We start from the raw sequence: 17,677 nt of genomic DNA, 5'->3' as shown, positions 1-17,677 counted from the left end.
GAACAGAGTAACCATGTCCCATTGATGTCAGGTGGGAAAAGAGTCACAGGTCCAGACGAGGTCTAAGTGAGGAGTAGATTCATCAGGTCCTGTTGAGGCCCAGTTGAGGACCAGTGTCCCCAGCTTTGGGTGAGTCCCAGAGGGGAACCAGAGTCACCCGGTTCTGGTGATATCCAGGTGGGGACCAGAGTCACCACGTCAGGGTGAGGCCCAGAGGGGGACGAGAATCACTAGGTCCAAGTGAGGCCCCAATGTGGACCTGAGAAAGCAGGAACCATGATGCCCATATGAGGACCTGAGTCACCAGGTCCAGGTGAGGTCCCTGTGGGAACCAGTAACCTCGTCCAGCTGAGGCCAGGTGGGACCACAGTCACCAGGTCCAGCTGAGGCCCAGGTATATAAGAGTGTATCCAGGTCCCAATAATGCCAAGGTGAGGACAGAGTAAACAGGTCCAGGAGAGGCCCATATATGGATCAGAGTCATTGTGTTCCAGGTGAGGCCAGATGGAGACCACAGGAACCAGGTCCAGGAGAGCCCCATATGGGAACCAGAGCCACCAGATCCAGGTGAGGTCCAGGTGGGACCACTAACACAAGGTCCAGGGGAGGCTCAGATGGCAACAGGATTCACCAAGCCCAGGTGAGGCGCAGGTGGCGACCAGTCACCAGATCCAGGTGTGGACCAGCTAAGGACTAGATTCACCAGGGCCAAGTGAAGCCCAAGGGGTGCCTAGAGTCACCAGGAAGGGTGAGGCCCAAAGTGTAACCAGAGTAACCAGTTTAGTTTGTGGCCCAGAATGGGACAAGAGTTCACTGGTCAAAGTGAGGTCCAGGTGTGTAATAGAGTATCCAGGACCCAATGATGCCTAGGTGAGGACCAGAGTACCTAGGGCCATGCAGGCCCAGATGAGGAACAGAATCACTAGGTCCTGGTGAGACATAGAATAAGACCACATTCAGCAGTATCAGGTGAGCCCCTTGTGGGAACCAGAGCCACTCTATCCAGCTGAGTCCCAGGTCCATGTGAGGCCCACGTGAGGACCAGATTCATCAGGTCGAAATGAGGCATAGCTGAGGACAAGAGTCACCAGGTCTGGGTGCGGCTTAGGTGGGGCAAGATTCAGCAGTTCTGAGTTAGGTCAAAGTGGGGACGAGAGACACCAGGTCCAGGTGAGGCCAAACTGAGGACCAGAGTCACCAGATCCAGGTGAGGTCCATGTTGGAAAGAGAGTCACCAGGTCCAGGAGAGGTCCAGGTGGGGACCTGAGTCACCAGATCCAGGTGAAGCCCAGATGGGTACCAAGTCACTAGGTCGAGATGAGGCCCAGGTGAGGACCAGAGTTACCAGGTACACGTGAGGCGCCGGTAGGTATCAGAGGCAACAGGTCCATGTGAGGCAGGCTTGGGGACCATGGTCAAGAGTTCTACTTGAGGCCCAGTGTGGAACACTGTAACCAGGTCCAAGTGAGTCCCCGGTGATGACAAGAGTCACCAGTTCCAGGTGAGGCCCAGGTTGGCACCAGGATCACCAGGTACAGGGGAGGCCCTTGAAAGAACCAGAGTCAACAGTGCGAGGTCAGACGCAGGTGGCAAACAGGGTCAGCAGGTCCAAGTCAGGCCAAAGTGGGGTTCAGAGTCACTAGAGAACGGTGAGACCCAGAGGGGGACCAGAGTAAACTGGTCCAAGTGAGGTCCAGGTGTGGAACACAGTCACCGGTTCCGATTTTGCCCAGGTGAGGACCATGGTCAACAGGGCCAGGTGAGGCCCAGGTGTGGACCGGAGTCCCCAAATCCAGGTGAAGCCCAGGTTGGGACCCCAGTCATCAGATCCAGGGTAGTCTCAGTTGCAGACCAGAATCACCAGGTCCAGGTGAGGTGCAGGTGGCAACCACACTCACCAGGAACCGGTGAGGCCCTGGTGGGGACCAGAATCACTAGGTACATGAGAAGGTAGAAACACTGCAGCCACCAGGTCCACATGATGTCCATGTGGGAACGAGAATCACCAGTTAGAGGAGAGGACCCTGTTGGGATCCGACTCACCATGTTCAGGTGAGACCCAGGTGGGAACCAGTGTCACCATGTACAGGTGTGGCCCAGGTGAAGACCAGAGTTAATAGGTCCGGCTGTGTCACTGTTAGTGAACAGTGTAACCATATCCTGATGCTACCCAGGTGGGTACGAGAGACACCAGGTCATGGTGAGGCCCAGGTGGGACCAGAGACATGAGGTCCGGGTGAAGTACTGATGGGAACCACAGTCACCAGGTCAGGTGAGGCCATGCTTAGGATCAGAGTCACCAGTTCCAGGTGAGGCCAAGAAGGAGTCCACAGCAATCAGGTCCAGGTGGGGTGACTTAGTCACCAGGATTAGATGAGGACCAGATGGGGACCAGATTAACCAGGTTCAGGTGATTCCGATGTGGTGATCCGATTTAGGAGTTTCGGGTGAGGACCAGGTAAGGATCAGATTCACCAGGTCCAAGTGAGGCCCACGTGGGGACCTGTGTCACCAGGCATGGGTGAGGCCAAGGTGACAACGCCACTCACCAGGTCCAGGTGAGCCCAACCTGCAGGCCATGCAGAGGAACCATGTCCCGATGATGCCCAGGTAGCAACTAGAGTTACCGGGTCCAGGTGAGGCCAAACTGCAGGCCATGTGTGGAACCATGTCCCGATGATGCCCAGGTAGGGACCAGAGTTACCTGGTCCAGGTGAGGCCAACCTGCAGGTCATGCAGTGGAACCATGTCCCGATGATGCCCAGGTAGTGACCAGAGTCACCAGGTCCAAATGAGGCCCAGATGGAGCATATTCACTAGGTCCAGGTGAGGCCCAGTTGAGAACCAGAGTCAGCAGATCTGGTTGTGGCCTAGAGGGGTACCAGATACACCTGGTCCAGGTGACATCCAGATGGGGACCAGAGTCACCAGGTCAGGGTGAGGCCCAGAGGGGTTCCAGAGTCATCATGTGCAGGTGAGGCTCTGGTGTGGAACAGAGTCACCAGGTACCAATGATGCCCAGGTGAGGACCAGAGTCACCAGGTCTGGGTGACGCGCAGATAGGATCAGAGTCACCAGTTCCCGGTGAGGCCAAGAAAGAGTCCACAGCAATCAGATTCAGATGGGGAACAAATTCACCAGGACTGGGTGAGGCCCAGATGGGGACCAGATTCACAGGTCCAGATGAGGCCCAGTTGGGGACCAGAGTCCCCGGGTTGGGAGAGGACCAGATAACGACCAGATTAACAGGTCCAAGAGGCCCACGTGTGGAACTGAGTCACCAGGTATGGGGTGGCAACCCCACTCACCAGGTCCAGGTGAGGACAACCTTCAGGCCAGAGTCACCAGATCCAGGTGAGGCCCTAGTGGGGACCGGAGTCACCAGGTAAATGTGCGTCTTCAAGAACACCACCATCACCAGGTCCAGGTGTGGTTCATGTGGGAACGAGAGACACCAGGTCCAGGTGAGAAAGAGGTGGGGACCACAGTCAGCAGGTCCAGATTGAGGCCTAGGTGGGGGGACCAGCGTCATCAGGACCAGTTGAGGCCAAAGTGTGGAGCAAAGTTATCATGTCCAGGTGAGGCCCGGGTGGGGAACAGAGTAACGATGTCCCATTGATGCCAGGTGGGAAAAGAGTCAGAAAGTCCCGGTGAGGTGCAGGTGGCAACAGGATTCACCAAGTCCATGTGAGCCCCAGGTGGCGAACAGTCACCAGATCCATGTGCGGACCAGCTAAGGACCAGATTCACCAGGCCCAAGTGAAGCCCAAGGGGTGACCAGATTTACCAGGTAAGGGTGAGGCCCAGAAGGGGAACCAGAGTAACCAGTTTAGTTTGAGGCCCAGAATGGGACCAGTGGTCCGTGGTCAAAGTGAGGCCCAGGTGTGGAATAGAGTATCCAGTTCCGAATGATGCCTGGGTGAGGACCAGAGTCACTAGGGCCATGCAGGCCCAGATGTGGAACAGAATCACTAGGTCCTGGTGAGTCACAGAAAAAGACCACAGTCACCAGTATGAGGTGAGCCCCTTGTGGGAACCAGAGCCACTCTATCCAGCTGAGTCCCAGGTCCATGTGAAGCCCACGTGAGGACCAGATTCACCAGGTCAATTTGAGGCATAGCTGGGGACAAGAGTCACCAGGTCTGTGTGCGGCCTAGGTGGGGCAAGATTCAGCAGTTCTGAGTTAGGTCAAAGTGGGGACGAGAGACAGCAGGTCCAGGTGAGGCCAAACTGAGGACCAGAGTCCCCAGATCCAGGTGAGGTCCATGTTGGAAAGAGAGTCACCAGGTCCAGGAGAGGTCCAGGTGGGAACCAGAGACACTAGATCCAGGTGAAGTCCAGGTGGGGACCAGAGTCACCAGATCGAGGTGAAGCCCAGGTGGGGACCAGAGTCACTAGGTGCAGATGAGGCCCAGGTGAGGACCAGAGTTACCAGGTACACGTGAGGATCCGGTGGGGATCAGAGGCAACAGGTCCATGTGAGGCCGGCTTGGGGACCATGATCAACAGGTCCACTTGAGACCCAGGTGTGGAACACAGTAAGCAGGTCCAGGTGAGTCCCCCGTGGTTACAAGGGTCACCACGTCCAGGTGAGTCCCAGGTAGGAGCAGGATCACCAGGTACAGGGGAGGCCCTTGAAAGAACCAGAGTGAAGAGTTCGAGGTCAGGCGCAGGTGGCAACCAGGGTCAGCAGGTCCAAGTCAAGCCAAGTGGAATTCACAGTCACTAGGGCACGGTGAGACCCAGAGGGGGAGCATAGTCACCTGATCCAGGTGAGGTCCAGTTGTGGAACACAGTCACCAGGTCCCAATTTTGCCCAGTTGAGGACCATGGTCAACAGGGCCAGGTGAGGCCGAGGTGGGGACCGGAGTCCCGAAATCCAGGTGAAGCACAGGTGGGGACCACAGTCACAAGATCCAGGGTAGTCTCAGGTGCAGACCAGAATCACCAGGTCCAGGTGTGGTGCAGGTGGCAACCAAACTCACCAGGTCCCGGTGAGGCACTGGTGGGGACCCGAGTCACGAGGTACATGAGAAGCTAGAAACACATGGGATCCCTGGGTGGCGCAGCGGTTTGGCGCCTGCCTTTGGCCCAGGGCGCGATCCTGGAGACCGGGGATCGAATCCCACCTCGGGCTCCCGGTGCATGGAGCCTGCTTCTCACTCTGCCTGTGTCTCTGCCTCTCTCTCTCTCTCTCTGTGACTATCATAAGTAAATAAAAATTAAAAAAAGATGCTAGAAACACTGCGGCCAACAGGTCCACATGATCTCCATGTGGGAACGAGAATCACCAGTTACAGGTGAGGACCAGGTGGGGATCCGACTCACCATGTCCAGGTGAGACCCACGTGGGAAAAAGTGTCACCATGTCCAGGTGTGGCCCAGGTGAAGCCCAGAGTTAATAGGTCCGGATGGGTCACTGTTAGTGAACAGTGTAACCATATCCTGATGCTACCCAGGTGGGTGGCAGAGACAACAGATCCTGGTGAGGCCTAAGTGGGACCAGAGACATGAAGTCCAGGTGAGGTCCCGATGGGAACCACAGTCACCAGGTCAGGTGAGGCCATGCTTACGATCAGAGTCACCAGTTACAGGTGAGGCCCATGTGGAGCCAGAGTCACCTGGAACAGAAGAGGCCAAAGTCAGGACCAGAGTTACCAGGATCAGGTCACTCCAAGTGGGAATAGAGTAACCATGTCCCGATGATGCCAAGGTAGAACCAGAGTCACCAGGCACAGATGTGGCGCAGGTGGGGAGCATGTTCACTAGGTCCCGTTGAGGCCCAGTTGAGGACCAGAGTCACCAGGTCTAGGTGAGACCTAGAGGGGTACCATATTTACCTGGTCTGGTGACATCCAGATGGGGTCCGGAGTCCCCATGTCAGTCTGAGGCCCAGAGGGGATCCAGAGTCAACATATCCAGGTGAGGCTCAGGTGTGGAACAGACTATCCAGGTCATAATGGTCCACAGGTGAGGACCAGAGTCACCAGATCTGGGTGAGGCCCAGTTAGCATCAGAGTCAGCAGTTCCAGGTTAGCCAAGAAGGAGTCCACAGCAATCAGGTCCAGGTGGGGAAGAAAGTCAACAGGACTGGGTCAGGCCCAGATGGGGACCAGATTCACCAGGCCCAGGTGATTCCCATGTGGTGACCAGAGTTACCAGTTCCGGGTGACCACCAGGTAAGGACCAGATTCACCAGGTCCAAGTGAGGCCCACGTGGGGCCTTTGTCACCAGGTATGAGTGAGGCCCAGGTGGCAACCCCACTCACCAGGTCCAGGTGAGGCCAACCTGCAGGCCATGCAGAGGAAATATGTCCCGATGATGCCCAGGTAGGGACTGGAGTTACCAGGTCCAGGTGAGGCCAACCTGCAGGCCATGCAGCGGAACCATGTCCCGATGATGCCCAGGTAGGGACCAGAGTTATCAGGTCCAGGTGAGGCCAACCTGAAGTCCATGCAGTGGAACCATGTCCCGATGATGCCCAGGTAGGGATCAGAATCATCAGGTCCAATGAGATCCAGATGGAGCATATTCACTAGGTCCAGGTGAGGTCCAATGGAGGACCAGAGTCACAGGGCCTGGTTGAGGCCTAGAGGGGTACCAGAATCACCTGGTCCAGGTGACATCCAGATGGGGACCAGAGTCACCAGGTCAGGATGAGGCCCAGAGAGGTTCCAGAGTCATCATGTCCAGGTGAGGCTCAGGTGTGGAACAGAGTCACCAGGTACCAATGATGCCCAGGTGAGGAGCAGAGTCACCAGGTCTGGGTAATGCGCAGATAGGATCAGAGTCACCAGTTCCCGGTGAGGCCAAGAAAGAGTCCACAGCAATCAGATTCAGGTGGGGAACAAAGTCACCAGGACTGGGTGAGGCCCAGATGGTGACCAGATTCACCAGGTCCAGGTGAGGCCCAGGTGGTGACCAGAGAACCCGGGGCTGGGAGACGACCAGTTAAGGACCAGATTCACCAGGTCCAAGAGGCCCAAGCAGGGACCTGTGTCCCCAGGTACGGGTGAGGCACAGGTTGCAACCAAACTCACCAGGTCCAGGAGAGGCCATCCTTCGCGCCATGCAGAGGAACCGTGTCCCGATGATGTACATGTAGGAACCAGAGTTACCAGGTCCAGCTGAGGCCAACCTGCAGGCCATGCAGTGGAACCATGTCCCGATGATGCCCAGGTAGGGACCAGAGTCACCAGGTCCAAATGAGGCCCAGATTGAGCATATTCACTAGGTCCAGGTGAGACCCAGTAGAGGACCAGAGTCACCAGATCTGGTTGAGGCTCAGAGGGGTACCAGAATCACCTGGTCAAGGTGACATCCAGATGGGGACCAGAGTCACCAGGACAGGGTGAGGCCCAGAGAGGTTCCAGAGTCATCATGTCCAGGTGTGGTTCAGGTGTGGAACTGAGTCACCAGGTACCAATGATGCCCAGATGAGGACCAGAGTCAACAGATCTGGGTGACGCGCAGATAGGATCAGAGTCACCAGTTCCAGGTGAGGCAAAGAAAGAGTCCACAGCAATCAGTTCCAGGTGGGGAACAAAGTAACCAGGACTGGGTGAGGCCCAGATGGGGACCAGTTCACCTTGTCCAAGTGAGGCCCAGGTGATGACCAGAGTACCCAAGTTGGGAGAAGAAGAGGTAAGGACCAGATTCACCAGGTCCAAGAGGCCCACGTGGGGACCTGAGTCACCAGGTATGGGTTAGCCACAGGTGGCAATCCCACTCACCAGGTCCAGGGGAGGCCAACCTGCAGGCCATGTGCGGAACCATGTCCCGATGATGCCCAGGCAGGGACGACAGTCACCAGGTCCAAATGAGGCCCAGATGGAGCATATTCACTAGGTCCAGGTGAAGCCAATTGAGGACCAGAGTCACCAGAACTGGTTGAGGCCTAGAGGGGTACCAGAATCACCTGGTCCAGGTTACATCCTAATGGGGACCAGAGTCACCAAGTCAGGTGAGGCCATGCTTAGGATAAGAGTCACCAGTTACAGGTGAGGCCCAGGTGGAGCCAGAGTCACCTGGTACAGAAAATGCCAAAGTCAGACCAGTGTTACAAGGACCAGGTCACTCCCAGTGGGGAATAGTGTAACCATGTCCCGATGATGCCCACGTAGAACCAGAGTCATCATGTCCAGATGAGGCGCAGTTGGGGAGCATATTCACTAGGTCCCGGGCAGACCCTGTTGAGGACTAGAGTCACCAGGTTTGGTTGAGCCCTAGAGGGGTACCAGATTCACCTGGTTAGGTGACATCCAGATGGGGAACAGAGTAACCATGTCAGGGTGAGGCCCAGAGGGGATCCAGAGTCATCATGTCCAGGTGACGCTCAGGTGTGGAACAGAGTATCCAGGTCATAATGGTCCACAGGTGAGGACCAGAGTCACCAGATCTGGGTGAGGCCCAGTTAGGATCAGAATTACCACTTCCAGGTGAGGCCAAGAAGGTGTCCACAGCAATCAGGTCCAGGTGGGGAACAAAGTCACCAGGACTAGGTGATGCCCAGGTGGTGACTAGATTTAACAGTTCCGGGTGAGGACTAGGTAAGGACCACATTCACCAGATCCAAGTGAGGCCCACGTGGGGACCTGTGTCACCAGGCATGGGTAAGACCCACGTGGGAACCCCACTCACCAGGTCAAGTTGAGGCCAACCTGCAGGCCATGCAGAGGAACCATGTCCCGATGATGCCCAGGTAGGGACCAGAGTTACCAGGTCCAGGTGAGGCCAACCAGCAGGCCATGCAGTGGAACAATGTCCCGATGATGCCCAGTGAGTGACCAGAGTCACCAGGTCCAAATGAGGCCCAGATGGAGCATATTCACTAGGTCCAGGTGAGGCCCAGTTGAGGACAAGAGTCACCAGAACTGGTTGAGGCCTAGAGGGGTACCAGAATCACCTGGTCCAGGTGACATCCAGATGGGGATCAGATCACCAGGTCAGGTTGAGACCCAGAGAGGTCCCAGAGACATCATGTCCAGGTTAGGCTCAGGTGTGGAACAGAGTATCCAGGTACCAATGATGCTCAGGTGAGGACCAGAGTCAACAGGTCTGGGTGACCCACAGATAGGATCAGAGTCACCAGTTCCAGGTTAGGTCAAGAAAGAGTCCGGAGCAATCAGGTCCAGGTGAGGAACATAGTCACCAGGACTGGGTTAGGCCCAGATGGGGGCCAGATTCACCAGGTCCAGGTGAGGCCCAGGTTGTGACCAGATTCCCCGGGTCGGGGAGAAGACCAGGTAAGGACCAGATTCACCAGGTCCAAGAGGCCCACGTGGGGACCTGAGTCACCATGTATGGGTAAGACCCACGTGGCATCCCAATAACAAAGTCCAGGTGAGGCCAATCTGCAGGCCAGAGTCACCAGATCCAGGGGAGGCCCAGGTATATAAGAGAGTATCCAGGTCCCAATGATGCCTGGGTCAGGACCAGAGTCACTAGGCCCATGCAGGCCCAGATGGGGAACAGAATCACTAGGTCCTGGTGAGGCATACAATAAGACCAAAGTCACTAGTATCAGGTGAGATCCTTGTGGGAACAAGAGCCACTCTAACCAGCTGAGTCCCAGATCCATGTGAGGCCCACCTGAGGACCAGATTCATCAGGTCGAATTGAGCATAGCTGGGGACAAGTGTCACCAGGTCTGGGTGAGGGCAAACTGAGGACCAGTGTCACCAGATCCAGGTGAGGTCCAGGTGTGGACCATAGTCACCAGATCCAGGTGAAGCCCAGGTGGGGACCAGAGTCACTAGGTCCAGATGAGGCCCAGGTGAGGACCAGAGTTACCAGGTACACGTGAGGCCCCGGTGGGGATCAGAGGCAACAGGTACATGTGGGGCCGCCTTGGGGACCATGGCCAACACGTCTACTTGAGGCCAGGTGTGGAACACAGTAAGCAGGTCCAGGTGAGTCCCCGGTGGTGACAAGAGTCACCACGTGAGGTGAGGCTCAGGTGGGGACCAGCATCACCAGGTACGAGGGAGGCCCTTGAAAGAACCAGAGTCAACAGTTCGAGGTCAGGCGCAGGTGGCAACCCGCGTCAGCAGGTCCAAGTCACGCCAAAGTTGGATTCACAGTCACTAGGGCACGGTGAGACCCAGAGGGGGACTAGAGTCACATGGTCCAGGTGAGTTCCAGTTGTGGAACACAGTCACCGGGTCCCAATTGTGCCCACTTGAGGACCATGGTCATCAGGGCCAGGTGAGGCCCAGATGGGGACCGTAGTCCCCAAATCCAGGTGAAGCCCAGGTGGGGACCAGTCACCAGATCCAGGGTAGTCTCAGGGGCAGACAAAAATCAGCAAAGTCCAGGTGAGGTGCAGGTGGCAACCACACTCAACAGTTCCCGGTGAGGCCCTGGTGGGGACCAGAGCCACGAGGTGCATGAGAAGCTAGAAACAGTGCAGCCAGCAGGTCCACATGATGTCCATGTGGGAACGAGAATCACCAGTTACATTGAGGCCCAGGTGGGGATCAGACTCACCATGTCCAGGTGAGATCCAGGTGTTAACCAGTGTCACCATGTCCATGTGTGGCGAGGTGAAGACCAGAGATAATAGGTCCGGCTGGGTCACTGTTAGTGAACAGTGTAACCATATCCTGATGCTACCCAGGTGGGTACGAGAAACACCAAGTCCTGGTGAGGCCCAGGTGAGACCAGAGACATGAGGACCAGGTGAGGTCCCGATGGGAACCACAGTCACCAGGTCTGGTGAGGCCATGATTTGGATCAGAGTCACCAGTTACAGGTGAGACCCAGGTGGATCCAGAGTCACCTGGTAGAGAAGAGGCCAAAGTCAGGACCAGAGTTACCAGGATTAGGTCAGTCCCAGAGAGGAATAGAGTAACCATGTCCCGATGATGCCCACGTAGAACCAGAGTCACCAGGTCCAGATGAGGCGCAGGTGGGGAGCATGTTCACTGGGTCCCGGTGAGGCCCAGTTGAGGACCAGAGTCACCAGGTCAAGTTGAGGCCTAGAGGGGTACCAGATTCACCTGGTCTAGGTGACATCCAGATGGGGACCAGAGTCACCATGTCAGGCTGAGGCCAAGAGGGGATCCAGAGTCATCATGTCCAGGTGAGGCTCAGGTGTGTAACAAAGTATCAAGGTCTTAATGGTCCACAGGTGAGGACCAGAGTCACCAGATCTGGGTGAGACCCAGTTAGGATCAGAGTCACCAGTTCAAGGTGAGGCCAAGAAGGAGTCCACAGCAATCAGGCCCAGGTGGGGAACAAAGTGACCAGGACTTTGTGAGGCCCAGATGGGGACCAGATTCACCAGGCCCAGGTGATTCCCAGGTGGTGACCAGAGTTACCAGTTCCGGGTGAGGTCCAGGTAAGGACCAGATTCACAAGGTCCAAGTAAGACCCACGTGGGGATCTGTGTCACCAGGCATGGGTGAGGCCCAGGTGTCAACCCCACTCACCAGGTCCAGGTGAGGGCAACCTGCAGGCCATGCAGAGGAACCATGTCCCGATGATGCACAGGTAGGGACCAGAGTTACAAGGTCCAGGTGAGGCCAACCTGCTGGCCATGCAGTGAAACCATATCCCTATGATGCCCAGGTAGGGACCAGAGTCACCAGGTCCAAATGAGGCCAAGATGGATCATATTCACTAGGTCCAGGTGAGGCCCAGTTGAGGACCAGAGTCACCTTATCTGGTTGAGGCCTAGACGGGTACCAGAATCCCCTGGTCCAGGTGACATCCAGATGGGGACCAGAGTCATCGAGTCCAGGTGAGGCTCAGGTGTAGAACAGAGTCACCATGTACCAATGATGCCCAGGCGAGGACCAGAGTCACCAGGTCTGGGTGACGAGCAGATAGGATCAGAGTCACCAGTTCCAGGTGTGGCCAAGAAAGAGTCCACAGCAATCAGGTCCCGGTGGGGAACAAAGCCACCAGGACTGGGTGAGGCCCAGATGGGGACCAGATTCACCAGGTCCAGGTTAGGTCCAGGTGGTGACCAGAGTCCGGGTGTGGGAGAGGACCAGGTAAGGACCAGATTCACCAGATCCAAGAGGCCCACGTGGTGATAGAGTCACCAGGTATGGTTGAGGTCCTGGTGGCAAACCCACTCACCACGTCCAGGTGAGGCCATCATGGAGGCCAGAGTCACCAGATACAGGTGAGTCCCTAGTGGGGACCGGCGTCACCAGGTAAATGTGAGGTCTACAAAAACACCACAGTACCAGGTCCAGGTGTGGTTCATGTGGGAAAGAGAGTCACCAGGTCCAGGTAAGACCCAGGTGGGGACCACAGTCACCAGGTCCAGATTGAGGCCTAGGTGGGGGGAGCAGAGTCATCAGGACCAGTTGAGGCCAAAGTGTGGAGCAAAGTTATCATGTCCAGGTGAGGCCCAGGTGGGGAACAGAGTAACCATATCCCATTGATTCCAGGTGGGAAAAGAGTCACAAGGTCCAGACGAGGCCTAAGTGAGGAGTAGATTCACCAGGTCCTGTTTAGGCCCAGTTGAGGACCGGTGTTCCCAGCTCCGCGTGAGTCCCAGAGGGGGACCAGAGTCACCGGTTCTGGTGATATCCAGATGGGGAGCAGAGTCACCACGTCAGGGTGAGGCCCAGAGGGGACGAGAGTCACTAGGTCCAGGTGAGGACCCATTGTGGAACTGAGAAACCAGGTCTCAATATGCCCATATGAGGACCTGAGTCACCAGGTCCAGGTGAGGTCCCTGTGGGAACCAGTCACCTCGTCCAGGTGAGACCCAGGTGGGACCACACTCACCAGGTCCAGGTGAGCCAAGTTATATAAGAGAGTATCCAGGTCCCAATGATGCCCAGGTTAGGACCAGAGTCAACAGGTCCAGGAGAAGCCCAAATATGCATCAGAGTCATTCTGTTCCTGGTGAGGCCAGATGGAGACCAGAGGAACCAGGTCCAGGAGAGCCCCATATGGGAACCAGAGCCACCAGATACAGGTGAGGTCCAGGTGGGACCACAGTCACAAGGTCCAGTGAGGGGCAGGTGGCAACAGGATTCACCAAGTCCAGGTGAGGCCCAGGTGGCGACCACTCACCAGATACATGTGAGGACCAACTAAGGACCAGATTCACCAGGGCCAAGTGAAGCCCAAGGGCTGACCAGATTCAACAGGTAAGGGTGAATCCCAGAGGGGGACCTGAGTAACCAGTTTAGTTTGAGGCCCAGAATGGGACCAGAGGTCCCTGGTCAAAGTGAGGCCCAGGTGTGGAATAGAGTATCCAGGTCCCAATGATGCCTGGGTGAGGACAGAGACACTAGGGCCATGCAGGCCCAGATGGGGAACAGAATCACTAGGTCCTGGTGAGGCATAGAAAAAGACCCCAGTCACCAGTATCAGGTGAGCCCTTTGTGGGAACCAGAGCCACTCTATCCAGCTGAGTCCCAGGTCCATGTAAGGCCCACATGAGGACCAGATTCATAAGGTCGATGAGGCATAGCTGGGGACAAGAGTCACCATGTCAGGGTGCGGCCTAGGTGGGGCAAGATTCAGCAATTCTCAGTTAGGTCAAAGTGTGGACGAGAGACACCAGTTCCAGGTGAGGCCAAACTGAGGACCAGAGTCACCAGATCCATGTGAGGTCCATGTTGGAAAGACAGTCACCAGGTCCAGGAGAGGTCCAGGTGAGGACCAGAGTCAACAGATCCAGGTGAAGTCCAGGTGGGGACCAGAGTCACCAGATCGAGGTGAAGCCCAGGTGGGGACCAGCGTCACTAGGTCCAGATGAGGCCCAGGTGAGGACCAGAGTTACCAGGTACACGTGAGGTGCTGGTAGGTATCAGAGGCAACAGGTCCATGTGAGGCCGGCTTGGGGACCATGGTCAACAGGTCTACTTGAGGCCCATGTGTGGGACACAGTAACCAGGTTCAGTTGAGTCCCCGGTGGTGACAAGAGTCACCACGTCCAGGTGAGGCCCAGGTGGGGACAAGGATGACCAGGTCCAGGGGAGGCCCTTGAAAGTACCAGAGTCAACAGTTCGATGTCAGGCGCAGGAGGCAACCAGGGTCAGCAGGTCCAAGTCAGGCCAAAGTGGGGTTCACAGTCACTAGGGCACGGTGAGACCCAGAGGGGGACCAGTGTCACCTGGTCCAGGTGAGGTCCACTTGTGGAACACAGTCACCGGGTCCCAATTTTGCCCAGTTGAGGACCATGGTCAACAGGGTCAGGTTAGGCCCAGATGGGGACCAGAGTCCCCAAATCCAGGTGAAGCCGAGGTGGGGACCACAGTCACCAGATCCAGGGTAGTCTCGGGTGCAGACCAGAATCACCAGGTCCAGGTGAGGTGCAGGTGGCAACCACACTCACCAGGTCCCGGTTAGGTCCTGGTGGGGACCAGAGTCACGAGGTACATGAGAAGCTAGAAACACTACAGCCAAAAGGTCCCCATGATGTCCATGTGGGAACGAGAATCACCAGTTACAGGTGAGGACCAGGTGGTGAACTGACTCTCCATGTAGAGGTGAGTCCCAGGTGGGAACCAGTGTCACCATGATCAGTGTGGCCCAGGTGAAGACCAGAGTTAATAGGTCCGGTTGGGTCACTGTTAGTGAACAGTGTAACCATATCCTGATGCTACCCAGGTGGTTAACAGAGACACCAGGTCCTGGTGAGGCCCAGGTGGGACCAGAGACAGGAGTTCCAGGTGAGGTCCCACTGGGATCCACAGTCACCACGTCAGGTGAGGCCATATTAGGATCAGAGTCACCAGTTACAGGTGAAGCCCAGGTGGATCAGAGTCACCTGGTACAGAAGAGGCCAAAGTCAGGAACAGAGTTACCAGGATCAGGTCAGTCCCATTGGGGTATAGAGTAACCATGTCCCGGTGATGCCCAGGTAGACCCAGAGTCACCAGGTCCAGATGAGGCGCAGGTGGGGAGCATATTCACTAGGTCCCGGTGAGGCCCAGTTGAGGACCAGAGTCACCAGGTCTAGTTGAGGTCTAGAGGGGTACCAGATTCACCTGGTCTAGGTGACATCCAGATGGGGACCAGAGTCACCATGTCAGGCTGAGGCCCAGAGGGGTTCCAGAGTCATCATGTCCAGGTGACGCTCAGGTGTGGAACAGAGTATCCAGGTCATAATGGTCCACAGGTGAGGACCAGAGTCACCAGATCTCAGAGAGGCCCAGTTAGGATCAGAGTCACTGGTTCCAGTTGACGCCAAGAAGGAGTCCACAGCAATCAGGTCCAGGTGGGGAAAAAATTCACCAGGACTGGGTGAGGACTAGATGCGGACCAGATTCACCAGGTCATGGTTATTCCCAGGTAGTGACCAGAGTTACCGTTCCAGGTGAGGACCAGGTAAGGAACAGATTCATCAGATCCAAGTGAGGCACACGTGCGGACCTGTGTCACCAGGTATGGGTGAGGTCCAAGTGACAACCCCACTCACCAGGTCCATGTGAGGACAACCTGCTGGCCATGCAAGGAACCGTGTCTCGATGATGCCCACGTAGGGACTAGAGTTACCAGGTCCAGGTGATGCCAACCTGCAGGCCATGCAGTGGAACCATGTCCTGATGATGCCGAGGTAGGACAATATTTACCAGGTCCAGGTGAGGCCAACCTGCAAGTCATGCAGTGGAACCATGTCCCGATGATGCCCAGGTAGGGACCAGAGTCACCAGGTCCAAATGAGGACAGATCGAGCATATTCACTAGGTGCAGGTGAGGCCCAGTTGAGGACCAGAGTCACCAGATCTGGTTGAGACCTAGAGGGGTAGCAGATTCACCTGGTCCAGGTGACATCCACATGGGGACCAGAGTCACCAGGTCAGGGTGAGGCCTAGAGAGGTTGCAGAGTCATCATGTCCAGGTGAGGCTCAGGTGTGGAACAGAGTCATCAGGTACCAATTATGCCCAGGTGAGGACCAGAGTCACCAGGTATGGGTGACGCGCAGATAGGATCAGAGTCACCAGATCCAGATAAGGCCCAGAAAGAGTCCACAGCAATCAGGTCCAGGTGGGGAACAAAGTCACCAGGACTGGGTGAGGCCCAGATGGGGACCAGATTCAACAGGACCAGGTGAGGCCCAGATGGTGACCAGAGTCCCCGACTCTGGGAGAGGACCAGGTAAGGACCAGATTCACCAGCTCCAAGAGGCCCACTTGGGGAACTGAGTCACCAGGTATAGATGAGGCCCAGGTGGCAACCCCAATCACCAGGTCCAGGTGAGGCCAACCTGCAGGCCAGAGTCACCAGATCCAGGTGAGAACCTAGTGTGGACCAGAGTCACCAGGTAAATGTGAGTCTACAAGAAAACCGCAGTCACCAGGTCCAGTTTTTGTTCATGTGGGAACGAGAGTCACCAGGTCCAGGTGAGACCCAGGTGGGGACCACAGTCACCAGGTACAGATTGAGGCCTAGGTGGGTGGACCAGTGTCATCAGGACCAGTAGAGGCCAAAGTGTGGAGCAAAGTTATCATGTCCAGGTGAGGCCCAGGTGGAGAACAGAGTAACCATGTCCCACTGATGCCAGGTGGAAAAAGTGTCACAAGGTCCAGACGAGGTCTAAGTAAGGAGTAGATTCACTAGGTCCTGTTGAGGCCCAGTTGAGGACCAGTGTCCACAGCTGCGGATGAGTCCCAGAGGGGGACCAGAGTCACCCGGTTCTGGTGGTATCCAGGTGGTGACCAGAGTCAGCACGTCACGGTGAGGCCCAGAGTGGGACGAGAATCACTAGGTCCAGTTGAAGCCCCGATGTGGAATTGAGAAACCAGGTTCCATGGTGCCATAAGAGGACCTGAGTCACCAGGTCCATGTGAGGCCCCTGTTGGAACCAGTCACCTCGTCCACGTGAGGCCCAGGTGGGACCACAGTCACAAGATCCAGGTGAGGCCCAGGTGGAGCCAGAGTCACCTGGTACAGAAGAGGCCAAAGTCAGGACCAGAGTTACCAGGATCAGGTCAGTCCCACTGGGGAATAGAGTCACCATGTCTCGATGATGCCCAGGTAGAACCAGAGTCAACACGTCCAGATGAGTCGCAGGTGGGGAGCATGCTCACTAGGTCCCGGTGAGTCCAAGTGAGGACCAGATTTACCAGGTCAAGTTGAGGCCTAGAGGGGTACCAGATTCACCTGGTCTAGGTGTCATTCAGATGGGGACCAGAGTCATCATGTCAGGCTGAGGCCCAGAGGGGATCTAGAGTCATCATGTCCAGGTGAGGCTCAGGTGTGGAACAGAGTATCCAGGTCATAATGGTCCACAGGAAGGAACAGAGTCACCAGATCTGGGTGAGGCCCAGTTAGGATCAGAGTCACCAATTCCAGGTGAGGCCAAGAAGGATTCCACAGCAATCAGGTCCAGGTGGGGAGAAAAGTCACAAGGACTGGATGAGGCCCGGATGGGGACCAGATTCTCCAGGTCCAGGTGATTCCCAGATGGTTACCAGAGTTACGAGTTCCGGGTGAGGACCAGGTAAGGACCAGATTCACCAAGTCCAAGTGAGGCCCACGTGGGGACCTGTGTCACCAGGCATGTGTGAGACCCAGGTGACAACCCCTATCACCAGGTCCAGATGAGGCCAACCTGCAGGCCAATGCAGAGGAACCATCTCCCGATGATGCCCAGGTAGGGACTAGAGTTACCAGGTCCAGGTGAGGCCAAACTGCAGGCCATGCAGTGGAACCATGTCCCGATAATGCCCAGGTAGGGACCAGAATCACCAGGTCCA

This window comes from Canis lupus, chromosome 37, assembly GCF_048164855.1.
Source record: "Canis lupus baileyi chromosome 37, mCanLup2.hap1, whole genome shotgun sequence".
NCBI lineage: Eukaryota > Metazoa > Chordata > Mammalia > Carnivora > Canidae > Canis > Canis lupus.
This window is presented reverse-complemented; position numbering follows the sequence as displayed.